This window comes from Psammomys obesus, unplaced genomic scaffold, assembly GCF_907164565.1.
Source record: "Psammomys obesus unplaced genomic scaffold, mPsaObe1.curated_primary_1811, whole genome shotgun sequence".
Taxonomy (NCBI): Eukaryota; Metazoa; Chordata; class Mammalia; order Rodentia; family Muridae; genus Psammomys; species Psammomys obesus.
The window spans coordinates 7,563,513-7,591,468 of record NW_026590677.1 but is presented as its reverse complement, the minus strand read 5'-3'; positions in this window follow the sequence as shown (position 1 = coordinate 7,591,468).

The following is a 27,956-nucleotide window of genomic DNA, read 5'->3' as shown; positions in this document are numbered from 1 at the left end:
ACAGGCCTGTCCTGGTATTCAGATATGTCTGGGCTCCAGGAATTATTTGCCTGTACTCCGCTAGTAGACCCACAGAACAGGAGCTTCAATGTTGAGAATGCTGTCCCAAGGATCCCTATGTTGCCCACAGTGGATGTGTGGGTGGGAAGGATTCGATGTCTGGCTTCTAGCTAGAGGGACCCTGGGTCTGGGGCTCTGCACTCACTAGCTAGCAGGCCTAATCAGAAAGCACAAGGGTTCACCCTGTTCTCTACTGTCAGAAATAGGCCAGCAGGGGCAAATGAGTGTGTAGAAGATCTGTTAGCTCAGTGGTGTCCACTGTTTGTCTGCTTGGATGGGAAGATTGTACTTGGGGTAGCTGCCTTTGCTGTCTCAGACACAGAGCATGGAGGCTCCTGCTATGGCTAGCTGCCACCCTGCTGCCACCTCAGAACCTGGGAGGCTGGTACAGTCACCTGCTGGGGGTCCCTGAGAGTCCTGTACAGTGGTCTGCATAACTGAGGGGGGGGCTGCTCATATAGTGGCCTGCAGTCCCAGACCTGGGAGGCCGGTAGAGCTGCCTTCTGGGAGACCCTTATAGCCTCCTACAGAACTTGGAGTCAGTGTGGGCCACTTCTGCCAAGGAAGGAGTCCTGTGCTTTGGGCAAGGGAAAGTGAAGAGTGGTTGAATATTTGCTACTCTCAGTCCCAGGAGAAATACACGGGTGACCTGGATCCAAATTGTCTCAGCTCACTGGTCATCCCCCTTCACACAGGAAGCCTCAGTGTTGATGTTCTGGCTTTAGCTGCCCCTCCACTCACCAATTTTGGAGTTTTGTATCCTGTGCCTCTCAGATACTGTGTGTGCTGTTTGCCGCCATCTTGCTCTACTAAGCAATTATGAATCCAAGATCTCTCTATCTGTCTCTGTCTCTCTCTGTCTCTCTGTTTCTATCTCTGTCTCTCTGTATATATCTCTCTCATGTGTGTGTTTATGTGTGTGTGTCCACGTTATGGTGGGGGGTGTCTTTGCTTAAAAGGCAAGCAATGATGAAAACAGCAGATATCAGTTTGGTTCCCTCTAATCCAATTCCAGCCTGCCACAATCTACCTGAAGATAACATCAGATCCCATAGACTGGGAGCTCAGTCGTTAAGGCTATCCTGATTTTAGATTACAATTTTAAATCCTGAGGTTATTTTACCTGTGCTTCTGACCAGCTAGTTATAAATCAGAATTACTAAAATCCTCTGGCATGAACGTCTAGCTTAGTGGCAAATTGCTTGCCTAGCATGTCTGATGCCCTGGGTTTATTCCAAGCACTTAAAAAAAAAAGATAAAAGAAAAAATTACATCTCCAACCTCCCTTTAAGTTTAATTATGCCCACAGCACTCAGGAAATACTTAGTTTCTCCATTTATTTTAAAGCATATGATACAGATGAGCAGGCAGATGGAAGCAATGTATAAGGTAGGCAAGAAAGAAGGGCACGGAACACCGTGCTTTCTTTGGGGACAGCACCACTCAATAACCTTTATGTGTTCTTCTCTTTAGAATCTGCTAGAAGTGCATATGACATAGATTGGAGTGTATATATCATGAGTGTATACTTATCTCCAAACTAAACTAGTTGTGTGTGTTAAATATATGCATCATTTTATATGTCACCATACTACAATAAAGGGAGTGTTTCTAATAGGAATAGGCTGAGTTAGATATTTTTTGTTCCATTTCCTCATCCTTTTCTGTTCTTCTTAGTTCCTCTCTAGGTCCTACCAGATTTACCCCTTCTATTAGTTTCATTTTTTTTTTTTTACTGCTGAGATAACATATCCTGACAAAATAGAACATAGGGATTTATTTCAGCTAACAATTCCAGGCTACTGTCCATTATTATGGGGAAGTCAAGGCAGGAACCTGATGCAGCTAATCATACCCATAATCAAGATGAGAGAGAATAGAGAGAATAAATGGATGCATACTTACTTGTGCTTAGCTTTTTTTTTTTTTTTTACACAGTCCAGCATATTCTGGTTCTTCATACATCAATTGACAGAAGTAATCAAGATAATCCCATACAGACTCATTTACACCTGATCCGTTATTGAGACTCTATTCTCAGGTGATTCTAGGTTTTGTTGTTAACAAAACTAACCATCCAGACCATATATAATGTGTAGTCTTGGTTCCTTTGCCTGTTGACTTGTAGCTGGTTTTGGTAACATAATATAAAGAAGAGGTTAGGAGATGAGGACAGATGGTGGGAGAAGAGAGAGGTCACGGAATCTCTGCCTTACTTTGATCATCCTGTGGCAATAGTTACGTTTCTGTACACTGAGAGCACCCTCTTCGCAACTACTCATTCATGGTACTAACACTCATTGGACACTAACATTTACATCCTTTTGTTTCCTCGACTTCTTGGCTGTAGCAGAGTTAATGTTTTGGTTTTTTTTTCATTCAAATTTTACTGTTCTTTGTTTCTTCCAGTAACATTGATCACTCCTTGTAAGTAATCTTTTCATAAACCTTCTTCATCTGGATGATTTGTAGTGAGTAATTTTCCAGGTGAGTTACTATTGCTGAAAGTTGCTCCTGTCTCCACCCATTGTGATGAGGTTTAAACAACAATCACGACGGATGGAGAAATAGTCTCATTATAGAGGGTTGTGAGCCACCATATGGTTGCTGGGAATTGAACTCAGGACCTTCGGAAGAGCAGCCAGTGCTCTTAACCTCTGAGCCATCTCTCCAGACCCCGAGAAATAGTCTCATTTGGGAATTTTCCTGTACTTCCTCAGTTCTTCAACAAGTGATTAGAGATAGAATGTTTGAAAAATAAAAATAACCACGTAGGAAGATCACCTTTCTTTTTTGTTGTTGTTGTTGTTGATAATTTTATTATATTTTTTGTTGAATATTAGTATTTATTATAGATTTATCTTTTAGTTATACAGTGGTTATTCCTTTTTTGTTTTATTAATTACAGTTTATTCACTTTGTATCTGAGCTGTAGTCCCCTCCCAATCCTACCCTCCCTTCCTCCTCTCCTCCCATCCCCCTCCCCAAGTCCACTGATAGGGAAGGTCCTCCTCCCCTTCCCTCTGACCCTAGCTTATCTGGTCTCATCAGGACTGGCTGCATTGTCTTCCTCTGTGGCTGGTAAGGCTGCATCCCCCTCAGGGAAAAGTGATCAAAGAGCCTGCCACTGAGTTCATGTCAGAGACAGTTCCTGTTCCTGTTACTAGGGAACCTACTTGGACATTGAGCTGCCACGGGATACAGGAAGATCACCTTTCTTAAAGGAACTTAAAAAGTACAGAATTAGTACATGGCCATGCTAGAAAATTTAGAAAACCCCTAAAATAAAAATAAAAATAAAAATCATACTCCATGAAATAGCTACCATTTTACATTTTAATAAATATCTTCTTACATTGCACATATTTAAGGTGTACACTGATTTTTAAACCCACAATTCCTGAGAAAATGCCACCATCAATTCTTGGTGTTTGGTAGTCTTTATTAATTGTTCCTATCCATGGTTTATGTGTGTGTATGTGTGTGTGAATTGAAGAAAAAAAAAACACAAAAGAGAAACATAACTGGGGTGTTTTCTCAGTTCAGTCCCTTTCATAGACTGACATATTTGATGGACTAGGTGGAACTCACCCATACTGAATCCTGCTGCATTGGGCTGGGCTTGTGTGCTCTTAGGGAGGGACTGCATTCTACAGCTCTCACACTCACAGCAATCTATGCCAGAAGCATGGGTAAATAAGCCATCGTTGCACAGCTGGCCGCTCTGCACCAATCTGCTTTGGAACACATGGAAACCTCTAGAGCCTAAGGCATCCCAGAGAGAGAAGTTAAGAACCAATTAATTCTTCAGTAGTCCTGAAAAGGTTAATCCCAAATTGACCACTGAACACAAATGTGTTCCCACAGGGAAGAATCTAATCTCATTTTGGGTAATAACTTCAGTCTTTGGTATTGGAGCTTATATGGTAGATGCCAAGGTCATTTTGTTTTCCCTCAGAATCCAAAGAGCAAAAAAAAAATTCCCTGCTATTTGTTTACTGTGTCTCTCAAAAGAAACAGTATTATTAGGTATGTGTGGAACATCTTGTTCCTTGAATTCATTTTTTTTTTTTTTTTGCTGCCCAGTGTTACTCTGACCCCAAACAAGCAATCCTTTTGTCACTAAGTTTATAAATAAGGCTGGTAAAATAGACTGTAGAGAGAGGGAATTGGTACATGCAGAGACTTATACAGAGTGGCAAGCATTCTGTGCTAGCAGATTTGGTGCAAGTACAGTTTTCTTGGGGGAAAATATGCTTTCATCTGACTTTTTGCCTACTACAGAGCAACTGAAAATCTACTTTCTACCACTTCTTTTTTTTCGGCCAGTTAGAAATAGCAACATAAAGATGAAATGTGACACTACTCTTCTTTGCCATTTTAAGTATTATTATTATATTGACCTTAAAGCCCCCAATTTCACTGCGAAAAGGTTTTGCTTGTAAGTTTGATATTTTAAAGACCTAAATAAAGAGACATCAATGTGAAAATTTTATTATGGACCAATCAAAGAACATAGAGTACAGATGAAAGCCTAGCTGTATATTTTTTAAAAAGTAAGACCAATTTTCACTTTAACTCTGGTTGTCAAATTTCTTTGTTTTGGAAATTATATGTATGTTCATTATTTATTTATTTATTTATTGAGCATGTATATATGAACATGACACAGCCTATGTGGAGGTCAGAGGACTACTTATGAGATTTGGATCTTTCCTTCCGTAATGAAGGTTTGTGGGATCAAATTCTGATTGTCAAGCTCTGAAACAAGTGTCTGTATCCACTGAGCTTTCCTTCTGACACTGTTTTAGAAATTGCATTGCACCTTTCCAGAACATGCTAAGGTGAGGGTGTGAATTTATTGAGCTTCAAATAGCAAGATTTGGACAGGGTGGACTATAATTACCCTTGTTTATTTGTTAAAATGTGTTCCACAATTCAACAAATTGCTTGCAGCTTCCCCGTAGCCACTGCACATCTAATTGAACCTAAAACCCTGGCTCAGATGTAGCCCATAGACTCAGTCTCCAAGTGGGTTCCCTAGTAAGGGGAGCAGGGGCTGTCTCTCGCATAAACTCTGTGACCAGCTCTCTGATCACCTCCCCCCGGGTGTGTGTGTGTGTGTGTGTGTGTGTGTGTGTGTGTGTGTGTGTGCAGCTTTGCCAAGCCACAGAGAAAGACAATGCAACCAGAAAATTTGAACACAGGGGTCTTCCCAGAGACTCATACTCCAACCAAGTACTAGGCATGGAGATAACCTAGAACCCCTGCACAGATGTAGCCCATGGCAGTTTAGTGTCCAAGTGGGTTACATAGTAATGGGAAGAAGGACTGCCTCTGACATAATCTGATTGGCCTGCTCTTTGATCAAGTCCCCCTGAGGGGAGAACAGCCTCACCAGGCCACAGAAGATGACAATGCAGCCACTCCTGATGTGATCTGATAGACTAAGATCAGAAGGAAGGAGAGGAAGACCTCCCCATCAGTGGGCTTGGGGAAGGGCATGCGTGAAGAAGGGGGAGGGAATGTGGGATTGGGAGGGGAGGAGGAGGGCTTATGGGGGGATAAAAAGTGAATAAAGTATAATTAATAAAATTAAATTAAATTAAAAATATCATAAAAAATTGAGTCATCTTAGCCTGGTGCAATAGACAATGAATTTAAGCTCCTATTTTGTTATTTAGCATTAATGTGTTCTGAACTTTTGAGAACCATAATTGTACAGTGTCCGTTCTGTAGTATTAAATGATGATGTGTGTAAAAGTCCTTATATCTGGCTTGTAGCTTCCTTATCCACTTCGTAGAACTTGGCTCTAAAGTTTCCCTTGAATTTAGTTAAAGTCATTTGGGATATTTCTAAATGATCCATGTCTCTGTGAGTGTTTCCCCATATATGGTTTTTTTACTTACATTCAAATTTATTTTCCTCATCCAGAAAAACCAAATGAAACCATAGCTCACAAAACTATCTTTATAACTCTGCTTTCCTCCTCTTCATTATCTTAGACTCCAGAAGACAGAATTCATTTTATAGGCAGCTACATAATTCAAAATAAGAAAAGCAAAGCTCAAAACTATACAAGAGTTGTGGTGTTTTGCTTCCCACCAGTTAGGGTTTCTTAGCATCAGTACATAGGTATGCTTTGGGATGGAAACATATTTGCTATGGTAGGTAATAGAGAACACCATCCCTGGTCATTATCTATGAGATACAAGTGATACTTCTCCCATGAGTGTGAAAATCTCAAATGTCCCTAAAAACATAAATTGACCCCTGCTAATGGTGGGGGCATTATTCCTGGTTGAGAATTATTCCACTGAAAAACTTAAAGTGAAATTTTAGTAGAGATTGAAAATTCGATTAGAAAGCTGAAGTGCCGAGTATGTAGCTCAAAGCCATACTGATTGCCTGGCATGCCTTAAGTTCTTTCCCCAGCACCAACATCACCACCACAAAAAGCCCCAGGAAAAAGAATTTGAAATAAAGGGGGCTATGGGATAACAGGAGACCTGATCATTGACATCCAACCTAGAGGAATTCAGGGAAGGCTTTCCATAGGAGGTCACATCTAAATTGAAGGCAGGGTAGGAATTAGCCTGGAGAAGAATTAATAATGGCAGAAGGCATTATTTAGTGTTTGGGAGGAAATGCAAATCATTTAGTTTGGCTGGAAGCCAAATGGTCAAGAACAAGGAATAGTAGAAGACTTGTAAGATAGGCAGAGGGCATTTTAAGCTGTGAAAAGAGACACCCAGTTCTAAGACTTATGGAAGCAAGGTAACACTTTGAAGACTGATGCAGTCTAGATGAGAGATGATTCCAGTCTGAGTCAGATTAGTGATATTACAAATGAATCCCAGCTCCAGGTAGATAAAAGAACAACAAAATCTAGAGACTATTTAGGTGTGAGAATGATTCTGGCTTATGAAATTGGGTAGATGATAGTTGTGGAGAGCTGCTTGTTTCTCAAACTGCTTTGTTATTGAGTATTCAGTGAAAAACAACTTTTCACCCTGGCCTTCACCTTGACACTGAAATAAGAGGATGTTCTGCCAAGTTCCTTAAAACTTGTTTGTGTGTAATTAATTACCTGCTTGTAAAGGCAGACAATTACTTTTTGCTGTTAAGCATACTAGAACATTGTCTAAACTTTACATTTTTCATCTTCATTCAAAAAAATTTTTTCTTTCTTCTCGTATGCAATTAACTCTAGTTGTTAGATATATGTAAGGTGTGATTGAGAACTGAACTCCAGGCTTTAAAATTAAAAAAATACCGTTTCTTTTCCTTTTAAAATGTTTGATTTATGAAGAGATGATTTCAGTGTGACAAAAAGGTATGAGAAAAATAGAACAAGGACACATGTTTCAGTCATTTTAAGGAGCAACTCTTGATGCTTTCTGAAATTCATTTCTTAAATGATTATGAATGTTATTGCGTCTTCCTGTGAAGTCTCCTCTATTAAATTCTTTTGAATTTGATATCACTTTTCAAAGCACTTTTTTGTTTCTTATACATATGTATGAATTACATAAATATATACAGTGTTATTTTACATTTTAAAAATTATACAAATGCTATTACACTGTATATATCTCTAGTGACTTGCATTTTGTACATTGCTTTAAAGATTTTTTCATGTTAATATGTTTAGATCCAGCTCTCTCACTGAAATTTTATATACATTTTGTCTAATGAATAAATAAATGTTTATCTAAATCCCCCCCAAAAAGAAAAACTTGTTTGTGTGACTTGGACCATATCTGCTACAGGGAAGTAATTTAAGAAGACAAGTTTGGCAGTTTCATGAACTTCTTTCTTGTATCGATATGACTTATTTTTGCTTTGCCTATAAAAAGGATTTGGGGAATAAACTCCTGGTTACAGTCTTACTGACAGCCCTCTCAAGCTGATCCTGTGTGTAGTGTGACTTGCTTTGATTATTTCAATCCTCATTCCCCACTCAGGTACTGTTCCACTCTATTGGTGGGCTCCAACAGATAGTGCTGTCCACTGGGCTAGAAAACATTGGGAACAAAAATAAAGTTGAAATAAAGATGAAGCTCAAGTTTGGAAGTGCTGAATTTTAAATGGCTGGTGTGATCACAGAAGTGAGGATAGAAGTCATTAAATATATGTCTGAAGATTGGGACACAATCTAGTGTACAGAGACAAGATTAGAATTATCATGGGAAATGAAGCAATAGGGAATGATACTATCCAAAACAGAATATCCATAATAAAAAGAGATCAGGTTGAAAGACATACTTAACGCAATAGTTTTCAAAGTTCCTTAATGCTGTGACATTTTAATACAGTTCCTCATGTTGTGGTGACCACACCATAAACTTATTTCATAATTGCAATGTTGATGCTCTCATGAATTATAATCTAAATATCTGATATGTAGGATATCTGATATGTGATCCCTGTGGAAGGGCCATTCAATCCCTAAATAGATCACAACCCACAGGTTGTGAGCCACTGTTCTCTGGCTTATCAATTTGTGTTAACTCTGAGTGAAATTACTTAATTCATTGCTGAATAGTGGATATAGTTTGAGTATATCTTCCAAAAGTTTCTGTGTTGAAAACTTGGTTTTCAGTGTGATACTATTAAGAAGTAGTAGAACCTTTAAGAGATGAGGCCTAACAGGAGACAACTTCCTGAACAGAACACCAACAGCACAGGCTCTAAGATCAACAATCAATAAATGGGACCTTATGAAACTGAAAAGCTTCTGTAAAACAAAGGACACTGTCATCAGAACAAAATGACTGCCTACAGACTGGGAAAGGATCTTCACCAACCTGATATCTGACAGAGGACTAATATACAGTGTATATAAAGAACTCAAGAAGTTAAACAGCAGCAAATCAAGTAATCCAATTAAAATATGGAATACAGAGCTAAACAGAGAATTCTCAATAGAGAAATATCGAATGGCAGAGAAACACTTAAAGAAATGTTCAACATCCTTAGTCATAAGGGAAATGCAAATCAAAACGACCCTAAAATTTCACCTTACAACCATCAGAATGGCTGAGATAAAAAACTCAAGTGACAACACATGCTGGAGAGGTTGTGGAGAAAGGGGAACCCTCCTTCACTGCTGGTGGGAATGTAAACTTGTACAACCACTCTGGAAATCAATCTGGCGCTTTCTCAGACAACTAGGAATAGCGCTTTCTCAAGATCCAGCTCTACCACTCCTAGGCATATACCCAAAAGAGGCTCAAGTACACAATAAGGACATTAGCTCAACCATGTTTATAGCAGCTTTATTTGTAATAGCCAGAAGCTGGAAACAACCCAGATGCCCCTCAGTGGAGGAATGGGTACAGAAATTGTGGTACATCTACACAATGGAATATTACTCAGCAATAAAAAAAAGAAATCATGAAATTTGCAAGTAAATAGTGGGATCTGGAAAAGATCATCTTGAATGAGCTATCCCAGAAGCAGAAAGACCCACAGAGTATATACTCACTCATATAGACATATAATATAGGATAAACCTATTAAAATATGCACACCTAAAGAAACTAATCAAGAGGGAGGACTCTTGCTAAAATGCCCAATCCCTATCCAGAAAGGCAAAGAGGCTGGACATCAGAAGAAGGAGAAAAGAGGGAACAAGTCAGGAAACTGATATAGAGGACCTCTGAAAGGCTCTGCCCTACAGACTGTCAATGCAGATGCTGAGACTTATGGGCAACCTTTGGGCAGAATGTAGGGAATCTTATGAAAGAAGTGGGAAACAGTAAGATCTGGAGAGGACAGGGACTCCACAAGGAGAGCAACAGAATAAAAAAATCTGAGCACAATGGTCTTTCCTGATACTCCAACCCAGGACCATGCATGGAGATAACCTAAGACCCCTGCACAGATGTAGCCCATGGCATTTCAGTATCCAAGTGGGTTCCATAGTAATAGGAACAGGGACTGTCTCTGAAATGAACTTATTGGCCTGCTCTTTATTCACCTCCCCCTGAGGGGGGAGCAGCCTTACCAGGCCACAGAGGAAGACAATGGAGCCACTCTTGTTGAGACCTAACATACTAGGATCAGAAGGAAGGAAAAGAAGACCTCCCCTATCAGTGAACTTGGGGATGGGCATGAGTGCAAAGGGGGGAGGAAGGGAAGGATTGGGATGGGAGGAGGGAGGGAACCACGGGGGGGATACAAAGTGAATAAAGTGTAATTAATAAAGAGTTTAAAAAAAGAGGAGAGAGAGAGAGAGAGATGAGGCCTGGTGGAAGATAAACAGTTCGTGGGGGCATCACCATTAGAGTGGGACTTTGACTTAGTTCTCATGGCAGATTCTTTTGAAAAAATAGTAAACCTGGCTTCTCCCCTCACTCTGGCTTCTGTTTTAAAAGTGGCATGCATGAAGAAAGGGGAGGGGAGGTGGGATCAGGAGGGGAGGAGGGAGGGGGTTATGGGGGATACAAAATGAATAAAGTGTAATTAATAAAAGTTAAATAAAATATTTTTTTAAAAAGTATTTTTTGTATCCCATGAGGGGGGGTACAAAGTAAATAAAGTGTAATTAAAAATAAAATTAAATTTAAAAAAAGGAAAAAAAAATTTTAATTTTATGTATATGGGTGCTTTGCCTGCATGTATGTCTTTGTTCCACATGTGTGCAAGCAGAGATCAGAAGAGTATGTCATATTCCCTGCAAATGGAGTCACACACAGATATGAGTGAATGAATGTGTGCTAGGAACTGAATCAAGGGCCTCTACAAGAGAAGCAAGTGCTTCTAAATATGGAGCCACATCTTCAGCCTCATCACTCTTGCCTCTTAATTGCTATACATATAATCTCTCTCTTTCTCCTCTGTTTCATTTATGCTCTTGCTATTGTGGTGTTATCTGCCATGAAGTCTTTGTAAAAGCTGAGCAAATGTTAGCACCATTCCCTTTAGCCTGTAAATAGGTCCTTTTTCCCCTTGAAAAGTACTCAGTTTCACATACTTCATTATAAGATTGGAAAAACTGACTAATAGGTATATAATGTATAAAACATTTCCCTTATCTACATCTATTAATTTATCTTTTTAAAAAATCCCATTCACATTGTTTTCTTTATATAACCCATTATCTCTTGGTTACTCTCATATTTTGTGACAGTTTAATTTGTAGATATTAAAAATTCAAGCATTCAAAATTCATAATTGTATCTTATATCCAGTTGAAACCTCCAGTGTATCTTATTGTGCAATACCCCAGATCCCCCAGAAAAGAAATATGATTTGTTTTTTCCTTTCATTTTCTTTGCTTCTCTTTCTTCTCTGCTTGGTCTAAGACTTCTGAAAACTCCTGACGATGGGGAGGGAATTGTGAGTGTGTGTATCAGCATGTCATTGTTGTGTTACAATACCTTGGAAAAACAGCTGAAAGAAGTAAAAATTTCTTTTGGATGATAGTGTCATATATTTTAGTCTATAATTACTTGGATTTTTTTTTTTTTTTTTTTTTTTTTTTACTGAGCTCATGTGTGGTAAGATAACTGAACAAGTGGATCATTTTACGGTGAACAGGATGCACAGAGAACAAAATAGGAAGCATCCAGGGACAAGATACACTAGTAAAAGGCATAGCCTGTGACATATTTCTTATGCGTATACCCCACATATTAATAGCCCATGGGGTATTAATAGCCCATGGGGTTAGCGAATATTCAAGTTAGTGCCTTAATGGCTTTTAACAGCATTACCAGTTTTGAACCAAGTGTTCAACACATGAACCTTCTGGTTGTGGGGTACTTCATATTCAAGACACAAGTGAAAACCTCAATTGAGTGGTGATGGTATAATTATCTACAAGGTATTTTATGAGGTAAACACTCCTAGAATACTGCCTTTTGGGGTCAGGCTTTTATAGTTTGTTCACAAAGCTTTTCTCAATTCCTCATGACATTAGTATGCATCTATGCCTGTATCATTCCTTTATAAGAACAATGTATGGACTGACAGTTTTCCCTTTCATCTTTTATCTACATAGCTGTCTTCTGGGATTCCTTTATTCTATAGCAGTCAGCTATGCACAGAAAGAAAAGAAAAGAAAAAAAAAAAAAAACCCTGTCTGTCCCATAGACAGCGTAGTTCATTGGCATTACAACTCTACACCCTATGTTTGCCTCACCAATGTGAGTTTCTTCAACTAGTAGTCTGCTCCAGGATTCTTCAGATAAAAAGTCAAGTACATAATTTTACTTTTTTTCTAAACACCAGATAATACATGTAAGGTTCCTCCAGGAACTCCCCCTGCTTTGGTAGTAATACAAGTGAGCCTAAAATTAATTTTGCACAGCAAACTTCTATCCTGGTATTAAGATGCCAGTTTCATCCCTTGATAGGTTTAATTGTTTTTTTTTATGTTTTTATTTTATTCTTACTTGGCTAGAGCAGTAAATCATAGCTGATTCTTACTCCCATGAATTCTCTTAAAAACCCTCTTTGTTTTTCTCTAGAATTCTCCCTCCCTCCCTCTCTCTCTCTCTCTCTCTCTCTCTCTCTCTCTCTCTCTCTCTCTCACACACACACACACACACACACACACTTACACACACACACATACATACAAACATATGTATATATACATACAGGCTGGAGGTGGATGGTTGGGATTAATAACTAAGATGGCAGTTTGTCTAATTCTTAGTAAATTCTGTGAGAATCTGCCCAGCATTTTTTCTTTAGGATGGAGTTTTATTCTTCAAATGTATGTCCTCAATCTTGAGCCCTTAGTCAAAACTTGTAGAAAGACAGATAAAAGATAACACCATCTAAGATAATTTTACTTATATTTGTATCAGCAGGCACATATATATGACATAATTAATTATTACTGAACAAAGATAAGTAGTTAAGAATATGGAGTGTGAAGCTCTATCTCACTTCATACCCTGAGTTAATTATTTGATCTTCTATGCCGCAATTACCTTATCTGTAAGGATAATAATAGTAGCTCATCATAGGATTTTTGAATAGTAAGTGTAATGCATATGTATCTTAGATTAATACCTCAGAACAGTGTTGATAACAGTAGTATTATGTATGCTTATTATTAGTGTTGCTTCTTTTTCTTAAACTAACAATGTATTATCCATGTGGGCAAGATCTTTGTTGTTGTTTATTGATAACTTTCCAGCTCTCCCAGAATTGGATATAGCAGGCGCTAGTAAATGTGACTGTCTGTAGACTTCTTATGAATAAACTAATGTGACATTTATGCTTCTAATATTAAGGTAGGAGCAGAAAGGGCAGGAGCTGGGAATATTAAGAAGCACAAGCAGAAGAGATGGATGAACCTGGAGGCCATGGCATTGTTTCAAAAGCCTTAGAAGAGGAGGCCTTATGAGGAATAACTGGGGAACAATGTCAAACATTGGTTGATAGTCAAAGGAAAATTAAAGTAAAAATAAATCATTCTAAAACATTTACATTCTAAAACAGAGAATCTCTGTGCTTTTCTTTCATATCAGAGTACATTTTGCTTTTCTTTTCTTAAAAGATGCTTTTATTAAAATGAATGACCACTCAGAGCAAATTTTTGAAAACACATATTAAAAGTTTTTATTCTGAATTACCAACTGCCAAAGAACAAATCATTCCAGCACTTACCTAGTCTTGGCCAGAACCATAACGTACTCATCCTCAATACAGTTTTGTACAGGTTTCTCTGACCTGGACACGCCTCTTGAATCAAACAACAAAAGCTGCTGTTTATGTCTTCATGACACTCTCTCTCCTAAGAGTGTCTTTCTCCTTTCCTCCTACCTGCTTTTAAAGTTATAATTACACCAAATAAAAATTCTTATAATTCAATAACAAAAAGACAATTCAATTAAAAGGAGAAAAATTATGTGAATAGACATTTTTTCAAAGAAGAAAATGCTAATGGCTAATAAGCACATGAAAAGATATTCAACATTATTTGTAGGGAAATGAAAATCAAAGCCACTGTGTCACCAACAGCACAAAATGTTAAAAAGCTCTGAAGTTCTAACTCTTACCCATATGCTGTGAGTTAATTTTATATCTTAAAATTCTGGTTGAAGTCCTAACCCCCAGCAACTTAGAATGCATTAAAAATTGGATCATTGAAGATGTAATTAGGTAAGGTAAATTAATTGGGATGGACAGCAATCTATTATGATTGATGTCTTTACTAGTGGAGCTCTCATCCCTTATAAAGAAGTTTATTTTTGCAACAGATGGAGATTATTAAAAGGATACACAACAGGTCAAAATTCAGAGAATACAGGATAATGGATTGCTTAACTCTAAATGATACATCTTCAACGCAACCCATGCACCAGGGCTTAGGAAAAAAATCACAGACAAGAAAGTAGAAAGATTATAGGAGCCAGAAGCACAGGAAATCTACTTTTAGATATTGTTCTCTAAGCATGACAGGAAAAATATACTCATGAACTCGTAACAATACAGTTGCCTGGATGAGCCTTGTATAACAAAAGCAGTTGACATGCCAACTTGAATAGGGAAAATTCCACATTGTCCCACTCCTACATAAAGAGGTACAGGAGTCAATATCTGCGGAGAGAGGGTGAATCAGATTCCTACAGAGATAAACTCCTGGATAGGTTGTTCATTCCCATGTGGTCAGTCCTGAACATACATATAAGCATCTCTCTCCATGTTCTCCTCTATATTTCTCTTTCTGTATGTATGTATATCTATATCTATATACACATATATGTACATATATATGTATTTATATGTGTGTGTGAAAATATCATTCATTAATTTAGCATGGGAAAAGTTGGACAGGCAGGGAAGGAGTGATGTAATACAATATAAAGTTTTTAAATCATATTTTAAAGAAAATTGATTGAGACACAATACATATAGAGATAACACCACATGAGGGTGAAGGTAGAGATAAAGGTAATCTTTCTACAAACCAAGAAATCACTCACAGCAAGAATGGAAGCATAACAATTTTTCTCACAGACAGCTTGGTCTCAGTCTTCTAGTTTTTGGACCTAGACAAGTTTCTGTTACCTGGGCCAATCACTTTGTGGTACTTAGTTATGGAAGCACTTGAAACCAACACACCAACTTTCCTTATTTTTTGTTTATTCTTTCTTTTTTACTTTTTAAATTTTTATTTAATGTTTTTTATAAATTATAGTTTATTCACTTTGTATCCCAGCTATAACCCCCTTCCTCAATCCCTCCCAATCCCACCCTTCCTCCCTCATTTCCTCTCATGCCCTTCCCCAAGTCCACTGATAGGGGAAGTTCTCTTCCCTTTCCTTTTGACTTTAGCTTATCATGTCTCAACAGGACTGGCTGTTTTGTCTTCCTCTACGGCCTGGTAGGCTTCTCCCCCATTAAGGAAAAGTGATCAAAGATCCAGTCACTGAGTTCATGTCAGAAACAGTCCCTGTTTCCATTACTAGGGAACCCACTTAGAGAGTTAGCTGCCATGGGCTACATCTGTGCAGGGGTTCTAGGTTATTTCCATGCATGGTCCTTAGTTGAAGTATCAGTCTCAGAAAAGAACCCTGAGGCCAGATTTCTTAGTTCATTGCTCTCCTTATGGAGCTCCTGTTCCCTTCAGGTCTTTCTATCTACTCCTTATTTCATAAGATTCCTTGCACTCTGCCCAAAGTTTGACTATGAGTCTCACCATCTGCTTTGATACTGTGCTGGATAGAGTCTTTCAGAGGCCCTCTGTGGTAGGCTCCTGCCCTGTTTCCTGTTTTCTCCCTCTTCTGATGTCCTTCTACTTTGCCTTTCTGAGTGAGGATTAGTCATCTTATTCAGAGTCCTTCTTCTAGCTTACCTTCTTTTGGTGTAAAGATTTTAATATGTTTATCCTTTATTATATGTCTAAATCTGCTTATAAGTGAGTATATACCATGTGTGTCTTTCTGCTTCTAAGATACCTCACTCAGGATGATCTTTTCTATTCCCCACCATTTCCCTGCAAATTTCATGATTTCCTTATTTTAAATTACTGAATACTATTCCATTGTGTAAATGTACCACAATTTCTGTATCCATTCCTGAAGTGAGGACATCTGGGCTGTTTCCAGCTTCTGGCTATTACAAATAAAGCTGTTATGAACATGGTTGAGCAAATGTTCTTGTTGTATATTTGAGCATATTTTGGATATATGCCTAGGAGTGGTATAGCTGGATCTTGAGGAAGCACTATTCCTAATTGTCTGAGAAAGAGCCAGATTGATTTCTAAAATGGTTGTACAAGGTTACATTCCCACCAGCAATGGAGAAATGTTCCCCTTTCTTCACATCCTATCCAGCATGTGTTAGTACTTGATTTTTTGATCTAAGCCATTCTGATGGGTGTAAAGTGAAATCTCAGGGTCATTTTGATTTGCGTTTCCCTGATGACTAAGGATGTTGAGCATTTCGTTAAGTGTTTCTCTGCCATTCAATATTCCTTTATTGAGAATTCTCTGTTTAGCTCTGTACCCCATTTTAAAATTGGATTACTTGATTTATTGCTTTTTAACTTCTTGAGTTCATTATATATTATTGATATTAGCCCTCTGTCAGATATAGGGTTGGTGAAGATCCTTTGCCAATTTGTAGGCTGTCTTTTTGTTTTGATGACACTGTCTTTGGCTTTACAGAAGCTTTTCAGTTTCATGAGTTCCCATTTATTGATTGTTGATCTCAGAGACTGTACTGTTGGTGTTTACTTCAGAAAGTTGTCTCCTGTGCCAATGAGTTCAAGGCTCTTCCCCATTTTCTGTTCTAACAGAGTTACTGTGTCTGGTTTTATGTTGAGGTCTTTGAACTACTTGGACTTTAGTTTTGTGCAGGCTGACAAATATGTACCTATTTGCATTTTTCTACATGTAGACATCCACTTAGACCAGCATCATTTGTTGAAGATGCTGTCTATTTTCCATTGTATGGTTTTGGCTTCTTTGTCTAAAATCAAGTATTCATATGTGTGTGGGTTTATATCTGGGTCTTCTATTCTATTCCTTTGATCCGCCATTCTTTTTCTATGCCAGTACCATGTAGTTTTTATTACTATTGCTTTGTAGGACAACTTGAAAACAGGGATAGAGATACCTCCAGATGATCTGTTATTGTACAGGATTGTTTTAGCAATTCTGGGATTTTTGTGTTTCCATATGAATTTGAGAATTGTTCTTTCAAGGTCTGTAAAGAATTGTTTTGGTATTTTCATGGGAATTGCCATGAATCTGTAGATTGCTTTTGGGAGGATGGCCTTTTTCACTATTTTAATCCTACTATTCTGTGGACATGGGAGATCTTTCCATCTTTTGATATCTACTTTAATTTGTTTCTTCAGAGACTTGAAGTTTTTTTTTTTTCTAACAGGTCTTTCACTTGCTTTTTAAGAGTCACACTAAGGTACTTTATGTTATTAGTGGCTATTGTAAAGGGTGTTTCCCTAATTTCTTTCTCATCCCTTTTCTCTTTTGTATGCAGGAGGGCTACTGATTTATTTTAGTTAATTTTGTATCCGGGCACTTTGCTGAAGGTGATTATCAGCTGAAGGAGTTCTCTAGTTGAATTTTTGGTGTCACTCATGTATACTATCATATCATCTGCAAATAGTGACACTTTGAATTCTTTCTTTCTGATTTGTATCCCCTTGAACTCCTTTAGTTGTCTTATTGCTCTAGCTAGAGCTTCAAGTATTATGTTGTAGAGATATGGAGAGAGTGGACAACCTTACCTTGTCCCTGATTTCAGTGGGATTGACTTAAGTTTCTCTCCATTTAGTTTGATGTTGGCTCTATGCTTGCTTTACTATTGTTGTATTTTTGTTTATTGTCTTTACTATGTCTAGGTATGTGCCTTTTATCCCTGATCTCTCCAAGACTTTAAACGTGAATGGGTGTTGGTTTTTATCAAATGCATTTTGTGCATCTAAGGAAATGATCGTGTGGTTTTTCTCTTTCAGTTTGTTCATATGGTGGATTACACTGATGGATTTCTGTATATTGAATCATTCTGCATGCCTGGAATGAAGCCTTCTCTTTGCAAGTATTTTCTTGAGTATTTTTGCAACAATGTTCATAAGAGAGATAGTTCTGAAGTTTTCTTTTTTGTTGAGTCTTTGTATGGTTTAGGTATCAAGGTTACTGTGGCTTCCTAGAATGGGTTTGGTAATGTTCTTTTTGTTTCTATTTGGTGGAATAGTTTGGAGTTAGCTCCTCCCTGAAAGTCTGGTAAATTTCTGTGCTGAAACCATTTGACCCTGGGTTTTTTTGTTTTGTTTTGTTTTTTGTTTCTGTTTTTTTGTTTTGTTTTGTTTTTTGTTTCTGTTTCTTGGTGAGAGTGGAGTGTTGAAGTCTCCCACTGTTAAGGTGCTGGGATCCATGTGTGATTTAAGCTTTAATAATGTTTCATTTACAAATGTAGGTGTCTTTGTATTTGGGGCATAGATATTCAGGATTGTGATGTTCTCCTAGTGGATTTTTCCTTTGACGAGAATGAAGTACACCTCCTCATCTTTTTTGAATAATTTTGGTTAAAAGTCTATTTTATTATTATTGAAAGTCTATTATCTATGTTAAGATAGCTACTCCAGCTTGTTTTCTGGGTCCTTTTGCTTGAAAAAAATTTTCCATTCCTTTGCTCTGAGGTAGTGTTTTTCTTTGTTGCAGAGGTGTGTTTCTTGGATGAAGCAGAATGTTGGATCCTGTTGCAACAACCATTCTGTTAGTCTGTGTCTTTTTATTGAAGAGTTTAGGCCATTGATATTGATAGATTTTTTCGATTAAATTTTTATTTTTATTTTTATTTTTTTTATTTTTATTTTATTTTTCTTTTTAGTTACATTTTGTTAACTCTGTGTCCCAGCTGTATCCTGCTCCCTCATTCCCTCCCCAACCCCACACTCCCTCCTTGGTCTCCTCCCTGCCCCTTTCCAAGTCCCCTGATAGGGGAGGACCTCCTCCCCTTTCATCTGACCCTGTTTTATCAGGTATCTTCAGGGCTGGCTGCAAAGTCCTCTTCTGTGGCCTAACAGACTGCTCCTCCCCTGGGGGGGGGGTGTCAAACAGCCTGCCCTTGAGATCCTGTTAGAAATAGTCCGTGTTCCCCTTACTTTGGAAAACTACTTGGTTACTGAGCTACCACAGGCCACATCCGAGCAGAAGTTCTAGGTTATATCCATAGATGGTCCTTGGTTGAGTGTCAGTCTCAGAAAAGACCCTTTGCCCAGATATATTTGGTCCTTGTAGAGCTCCTATCTTTTCCATATCATACTAACTTCCCTTCTTTCATATGATTCCCTGCACTCTGCCGAGGGTTTGGTTATGAGTCTTAGTGTCTGCTTTGAAACACTGCTACGTAGAGTCTTTCAGATGCCTTTTGTGGTAGACTCCTGTCATAAGTTCAATGCACATCCCATTTGTCTTTCTAAATGAGGATTAATCACCTTCGCCTGTGTCCACTTTCTTGATTATCTTCTTTCTTTAAGTTGGGAAATTTTTCTTCTATAATTTTCTTAAAAATATTTTCTGGACCTTGGAGCCTGCAGTTTTCTTTTTCATCTATACCTATTATTCTCCTTCTTTTCTTTGCATCCATGTTTTCTTGAATGTTTTGTGTTTGGAACTTTCCTGATTTTACTTTTTCTTTGAGAGATGTATCAATTTCTGCAATTATATCTTCAGTGTCTGAGATTCTCTCTTCCATCTCTTGTATTCTGTTGGTGATGGTTACCTTTGTGGTTCCTGATCTTTTCTCAAATTTCTCTAGCTCCAGGTTTTTCTCTGTGTGTGTTTTCTTTATTGATTCTAATTCTGTTTTCATGTCTTGCAAGATTTCCTTCATCTGTTTGAATATGGATTCCTGTCTTTCCATAATGTCCTCTAGTTTTTTGTTTGTTTGTTTCCTCTCTATATGCTACTATTTGTGCCTCTATTTGTTTTGCTGTATCTGCCTGTATTTCTTTGAGAACTTTGTTTCCTCTTTATATGCCTCTAATAACTGGATAAGCATAGCTTTAAAATCATTTTCCTATATTTTTTTGCCAAATATTTTTTCTTTTTCTTTTTTTTATTAATTACACTTTATTCATTTTGTATCCCCCATAAGCCCCTTTCTTCTTCCCTCCCGATCCCACCCTCTCTCCCCTTTCTGCATGCATGCCACTCCCCAAGTCCACTGATAGGGGAGGTTCTCCTCTCCTTTCTGATCTTAGTCTATCAGTTCTCATCTTTGTTTCCTCTTTATATGCCTCTAATAACTGGATAAGCATAGCTTTAAAATCATTTTCCTATATTTTTAATGAACCAAAATATCCATTGATTTTGGGGTTTGCTGGTGATACTATGATGTCCTGATTTTTGTTTGATGTGTTCTTACTCCCACCTCTAGCCATCTGCTTACCTGTAACCCTCGCTGTTTGTCCTGGAGTTGGTACTTCAGACTGGGTTTGTCTGTCTCTGGTGTCTGGAGTATTCTTCAGGAAGATGAGAGAGGTCCGTGGGTTTGAGAGTGGATGTTTCTGTTTCAACTGTATCAAAGGGAGGAAGGTTGCAGGCGAAAATGTGCAAGTGTGGGCTAGTGAGTGACAGTTTGCCTTGACTGAGCCTGTAGATGCCTGGAAGGGTGGAGCTTAAGCACAGGAGGGGGTGTGCAGGGGGTGATAGCTCTGTTCAAGGGTGCAATGTGCATGCAGAGGTGCCCTGAATACTTCAGTGGCCTGTAGGCCTGTCATATTGTCCTCCTGGTATGAAAATCTGTCCGGGCTCCAGGAATTGTTTGCCTGGACTCCACTGGGAGACCCTCATAACAGGGGTTTCAGTATTGAGAATGCTGTCCCATGGATCCCTATGTTGCTCACAGTGTGTGGGGGTGGGGGGGATCTGATGTCTGGTTGTTAGCTAGAGGGACCCTCGATCTGGGGCTCTGCATGCACTCAATTAAAGGTGCACTCACTGGCTTGCAGGCTTAATCAGAAAGCACAGGGCTTCCCCTAGTTCTCTACTGTCAGATTTGTTCCTACAGGTGCGAATGAGAGTGTAGGAAATCTATCAGCTCAGTGGTGTCCAGTGTTTGGCTGCCAGGTAGGGAGGCCTGTATTTTGGGTAGCTGCCTATACAGTCTCAGTCACAGAGTCCTGAGGCTCCTGCTTGGACTAGCTGCTGTCCTGCCACAGCTGCAGTTCTGGGAGGCCAGCTTGTGTCATTGACCATGAAAGCTTGTGCTTGGGGCAATCACTGCCCTCAGCCAAGTGGCGAGACCCATGCTTGGGGCAAGGCGAAGAGCAGGGGGTTTGAATATTCACCACTCTCAGTCCCTGGAGAAGTCCACTGGTGACCTGGATCCAAACTGTCCCAGCTCACAGGTTTTCCCCTGTTGCCCAGGAAGCCTCAATATGAATGTTCTGGTTTCAGCAATTTTGGATTTTTGGATCCTGTGCCCCTCAGATATGGTGTCTGCTGGTCACCACCATCTTTTACTGCCCTTGTTTATTCTTTCATGCAATGTGTTTTGATCATATTTTACCTTCCCTTAACTCCTTTCAAATCATAGGCACGTCCCTACTTGCCCAAAATCATGTTTTTTTTCTTTTTCTTTAAAAATAATCACAAAAACAAAAAATTAAAATGCAACAACCAATAAGGCCAAAAAATGTCAAAATTAAAATTCACACACATACAAACTTACCTCCCTACACACAAATTCATGGAGTGCATTTTGTGTTGGACATGGGTCTTGCACTGGAGTTTGGTTGATATACAAAATGACACTCTATTGGAGAAAATTGATTTTCCCTTTCCCAGAGTGTTTCAATTGCAAATAGCCTCTTGGATAGAGATGGATTTTGTATCCACTTCCCCCACTCCATGTATTTCTATCTGTTTGAACCTAGACAGATCTTATGTGTACTGTCTTAAGTGTACTATAACAGTCTGTGTGACTTCATATGTGTATCAATCTATTGCCAACACACCATCTTTTTATCTTCACCCATCATAATTTTTCCTAGCACTTCATGCTGTAAAAACACTACTTTCTTCATAGTTCCATTGTACATTACTTAGAGTGTATTGCCCTTTTACTTTGCTGTGTGCTATTTTTCTTCTGCAATATCTTTCAACCTTGATCTAAATCCTAATCCTACTTATGTTTTAAGAGTCAAAGAACCTAACTTTTTCCAGAGATACTGCATTAGTTGCTTTTTATTGTTGTGATAAAACTCCATGACTAAGGCAATTTATAAAGGAAAACACTTATTTGGGCTTATAGTTCCAGAGGGCTAGAATCTGTGATGGAGTAATGAGAGCTTGGAGGTAGGAAGAGCTGAGAGCTCATATTTTGATCCACAAATGGGTGACAGAGTAGCACATTTAGAATAGCATGAGTCTTTTGAAATCTTAAAGCCTACCACTGATGATATACCTTCTCCAACGTTAATCTTACCCAAACAATTACATCCACTGGGAACCAACTATTCAAACATATGAGCCTATGGGGACCATTATCTTTCTTTTTTGTTTGTTTGTGGTTTTTTTTTACTAATTACTTTTGTATGATTTTATAAAGTTTTTAGTTACAAATAAGGTCATAAATCAAGGCATTTTCTAAATACATTGGTAAGAACATCAGGTAGACTGCTTGTAGCAAAGTGGAGGGATATCCACCAGGAGTCTCAGATGCTATCTGATGACATTTTTTTTTTCAATTAATTAATTTATTTATTCACTTTCCATCCTGATTTCAGCTCACCCCCCCTTCTCCTCCCAGTCTGACCCTCACATTCTGTTTCCCCATTCACCCCTCATCTTCTCCTCATAGAAGAGGAGGTCCCCCATGGATACCAACCTGCCCTGGAACATCAAGTCACAGCAGGGCTAAGCATATCCTCTCCCAGTGAGGACAGACAAGGTAGCCCGCCCATCAAGCGGAAAGGGATCCAAAGGCAGGCAACAGAGTTAGAGACAGCCTTTGAGGGGCATTTTCATTCAAACCTTTCATTCAAACAGGTTCTTTACTAACCATTCCTAATCTGGCTGGTGTAAATATCCTTTTAGATATTCCTATAGCCATCTCCCTAGATTTACATTTTCAATATGTTATTTATTTCTGTCATTTGCCTGTCTTTCCATACCTTACTTAATAAACTGTGAAATCCCGGAGGAAAGACTCATTCAAATCTCACTGCTTACCACAGTACATGTTGCTCATAGTAGAGTTTCAGTACATATGTTTGAATGAGTGGGCTTCTTTTCAACATTTGTCTTTTCTTCTGCCTTCCCTCAGTACCTACTGAAATACTTCACACATTGATGGTACTGAGTATATCATGACATTCTCAACTGTAGTAATTTGGCAATATCTGAAGACATTTTTTTTGGTTGATATAAGTTGAGGAAATGCTACTGGCATTTAGTGAATAGATGTCAGAGGTGCTGTTCAACATCCTAGAGAAGAGCCCACTCCATCTCCCAATAAAGCACTCTTTGTTCTAAATGGCTGCACTGTGAACACTGAAAATCCCTGATTTTTTTTTTCCTCAGACTGGGTTTCTTTGTGTTGCCTTGGCTGTCTTGGAATCACTTTGTAGACCAAGCTGGCCTTGAACTCACAGAGATCTGCCTGCCTTTGCCTCCCCGAGAGCTGGGATTATAGGTGTGTGGCGCTGTACCCAGTGAGAAACCCTGTTCCTGACTGAGAGACTAAATCTACATTTTCTACCTTATATTCATAGAGTCACTGTAGTTTGTCAAGAAACCTGGTTTTTCTGTTGCTTTTACAAAGGTGTTGTGCTGGCAACCAGGATTAAAACTTTGACAATTAAACAGTTTTTGGTAGGAGGAGAATAAATATGTAAATTGTAATAGTTTCATGTTTGAAAATGTGATATAGCAATGAAAATAAATGAACTGCATCTGCCAACAGGGATAAAGTCACACAAGAATAATGTTGAGTGAGGACAAAACCTGCAAAAGATAATACAGCTTCATATGGAGTAATATGATTTATGCAAAATATTAGACATTATTTAAAGATAGATATGTATATAACAAATGAATACACACATAGGAATGATAAAGCCTAAAACTGAGACAGTGAAAACACATAGATGGACGAGGACACACAGTGTTTTTATTTTAATTTTATTGGTAATAACTTTGTTTTTATGACTTGTGTTTGAGGGGTGGACTGTTATCTATATATCCCAGGCTTGTTTCAGATACTTGGTCTTTCCACCTCAGCCTCTCAATGGCAATGGACTGCCTATGCCACCAACCATGACTGTTTATGTATTTTGGGAAACACTTCAAACTTTTAAAGAGTAATTGCAAAATACTGAGGTGTCTTGTCACTTGAAGCTGAGGAAAATCTCTCAAGTTTTTAGTAGCCAGAAACCTCTCAACATGAAAAATTTATCAACTCATTTAACCCAAACATTATCTATAGGATAGGAGATTACATATCACAAACAAGGTAAGTATAAATTCCTGGTTAAATATTTTAATTTAGTTTTATGTTATTGAAGATTCAATATACAAACAAATGTGTACACATACACACACACACACAAGTTGCTGAGATAATTTAATATTGTTTCTATGTTTAGAGCTAGCCACTTAGGATTGGATAACCTATCAGGATGCTTGTTCCTGGAGAGGACTGAACCTCCTTCCATAGGCCATTAATTGCCTGTAGCTCTTCACCTAGGTATGCAACCATGTTAAAATGTCAGCTGGTGCTGTCATTGTGCAAATCTTGTTTAGGAGATTATATTGTGTTGCTGCTACCTGACTATATATATATATATATATATATATATATATATATATATATATTCACTATTTTCCAGAAGATGCCCTGGTCCTCTAGCTTTTACAGTCTTTCAATCCCCTCTATAAGGGTTGTATTGCAAATACCTCAATTGGATATGGGCATCTCAAAGTCAGTTGCTCTCTGTATTTTGACCATTATGGGTTTCTATGATGGTTTCCTCCTGTTACAAAAAGAAGCTTCTTTAACAAGTTATGAAAGCTAATTTATTTGTAGATATAAGCATTTAGAATGTATTTGGGATTATCTTGGTTTAAGAAAGTGACAATAATCCAGGCATGGTGGCTCACACCTTTAATTGCAGCACTCAGAGAGGCAGAGGTCGATTGCTATGAGGCTGAAGACCAGCCTAGTCTTCAAAGCCAAGTCCAGGACAGCTAATGCTATACATAAAAACTCTGTTTCCGATTTTAGTCTATCAGTTCTCATCAGAAGTGGCTGCATTGTCAGGGTCTAGGTTTTGTCCACGAATAGTCCTTGGTTGGAGTATGAGTCTCTGGGAAGTTCCATGTATTCAAATTTTCTTGTTCTGTTGCTCTCCTTGTGGAGTTCCTGTCCTCAGGCTCTTACTATTTCCCACTTCTTACATAAAATTCCATTCACTCTGCCCATCAGTTGGCCATCAGGCTCAGCAAAGATCAGAAAGAAGGAGAGGAGGACCTCCCCAATCAGTGGACATGGGGAGGGGCATGCATGCAGAAAGGGGAGAGAGGGTGGGATCGGGAGGGAAGGAGGGAGGGGCTTATGGGGGGATACAAAATGAATAAAGTGTAATTAATAAAAGTTAAATAAAAAAAATAAATAAATAAAAATCTCTGTTTCCGAGAAAAAGAAAAGACAATAAAAATTCAGCTCTATAATACCAATACTACCAGGCATGAATACTTAAACTGATATTAAGTTAAATTAGATACATGATTGTTGGGTACCTCCAAGATATGAGGGCCACTGTTGCACCCTTATAACACCACTGGAGCTATTCTGAGAGTCCAGTCATTGTCATTCCCTAGCTTTACCACTGGGAATGACTATTGATTGCTTTTCTCCCTTGGCAGCTTGCATCAAACTCAGAGTCAGTGAGAGCTATTCTTTAGGGAGGAAAACCTCCAGATGAATTCTAGTTCAATTCCTCCTAGTTCTGTGTCCGAAGTATGTGGCATCTTTAGCAAGAAGGTCTTAAATTCAAGTTCTGTGCTGCAGTTAAAGGCAACATCAATGGCCTATGTTGTTTTGGGAGTCCCTTGAACTCCCCTGACCAACAACTTGAAGGGAGGCTTCCCAAACCTAGTACCAGGGTTTTTATTAGTGTATGACTTTTGAGGGGACAATTATCACTCCCAGTGACATAATTTCATTTCAACTATTTGTAGTTGTATTCCCATATGTACATATGAATTATATGTGCATTTATATTAAGTAAACATAAAACAATGGGTTTCTCTATGGTTTTTTTCCAGTCATCCTTAGTGTTTTGTATCTCTCTTCCTCCCTATTGCTCTCCTTCACCCTCACAAGTCAAAGACCCCCACTTTATTTCCCCCACTTTCATATCTTTTGTGTCCTACTGTCCCCCATTTTAGAGCTCCCCCATGTGTGATTACATGTTTTCATAAGACATTGTCTGAATTTGCTTGAATTGTTAGACTCCTCAAAATATTCCGTAGAATCTGAACAAAAAAAAAATATTGAAGCAGTCAGGAAGCATCCATCCAAAAGTGACAGCAATTTGCAAAGTACAGACTATGTGTAAAAAGGTCAGTGACCAGTTTTGTTTTGTTTGTTGTTGATGTTTGACTCATTGCACTTACTGCTGGGTAAGTAAGGCTGTTTTAGAGAACAAGACTCATATCTTTGTATCCTTTAAATGAGGTAGCTCTTGATGAGTGAGAAATTGCAAACATGGAAGAAAAACCTTAATGTGGTGCCGAGTAATAAAGGGTGTTGGAATAAATGTTTTCTTAGGTTAATTCTGATTGAAGATATTTTAATTCTTACTAAAGACCACATGCAAAAATAGGTGTTTCCACAAGCCAGCTTTGTCTGTCTGTGTGTGTGTGTGTGTGTGTGTGTGTGCATAAAACAAAGTCCACAGACTGTCCCACTCCAACCTACAGCTTAGTTGTCAAAGCTTCACAAAAGCAAGAAGTTGTTATTTTTGAAGGTTTTTTTCACACTTTAGGATAGAGGAGGGCATTAAAAAGTCATGTTTCTGAATTTTGCAGGCAAATGGATAGAACTAGAAGAGATCATCCTGAGTGAGGTAATCCAGAAACAGAGAGACAGGTATGGTATACACTCACTTATAAGTTGATATTAGAAATATAATATAGGATAGCCATCTACAGACCTAAAGAAGCTAAACACTAAGGAGGACCCTAGGGATGATTCTTAAATCTTATACAGAAGGGCAAACAGCATAGACACGAGAAGTGGTGGAACATAGGAAACAGGATGGGAGCGTATACTATAGAGGATCCTCTGAAAGGCTTCACCCAACGGGGGATTGAAGCTGATGCTAAGACTCATAGCCAAACTTTAGGCACAATGCAGGGAGTTTTCTGGAAGAAGGGAGAGGGTGGGATAGAAAAACATGGAGAGGACAGGAGCCCCACAAGGAGACCAACAAAGCTAAAAACCCTGAGTTCAGACTCTCCTGCAGAGACTGATGCACCAACCAAAGATTATACATGGAGAGAACATAGACCCCTTGCTCAGATGTAGCTGATTTGCAGCTCAGTCTCCATATGAATCTCTGAGTTAGGGGAGCAGGTGCTGCCCCTATCACGAACTTGGTTGACTGCTCTTTGGTCACTAGCCGCTGGTGATGAGGTCTTACCAGGCCACTGAGGAAGAGGATCAAGGCAGTCCTAATGAGACTTAATAAGTTATGGGCAGATGGCAATGGTGGAGAACTCCCCCTTTCAGTGGACTAGGGTAAGGGGATGTGGGGAAGAAGGAAGAAGAGAGGGACTGGGAGTAATTGGGGGAGGGGGCTTCAATAGGGATATATAATGAATAAGTTGTGGAAAAAAGTTCTAAAAATTATAAATAAATAAACTCTCCTTTTTCTCAAAAGAAAAAA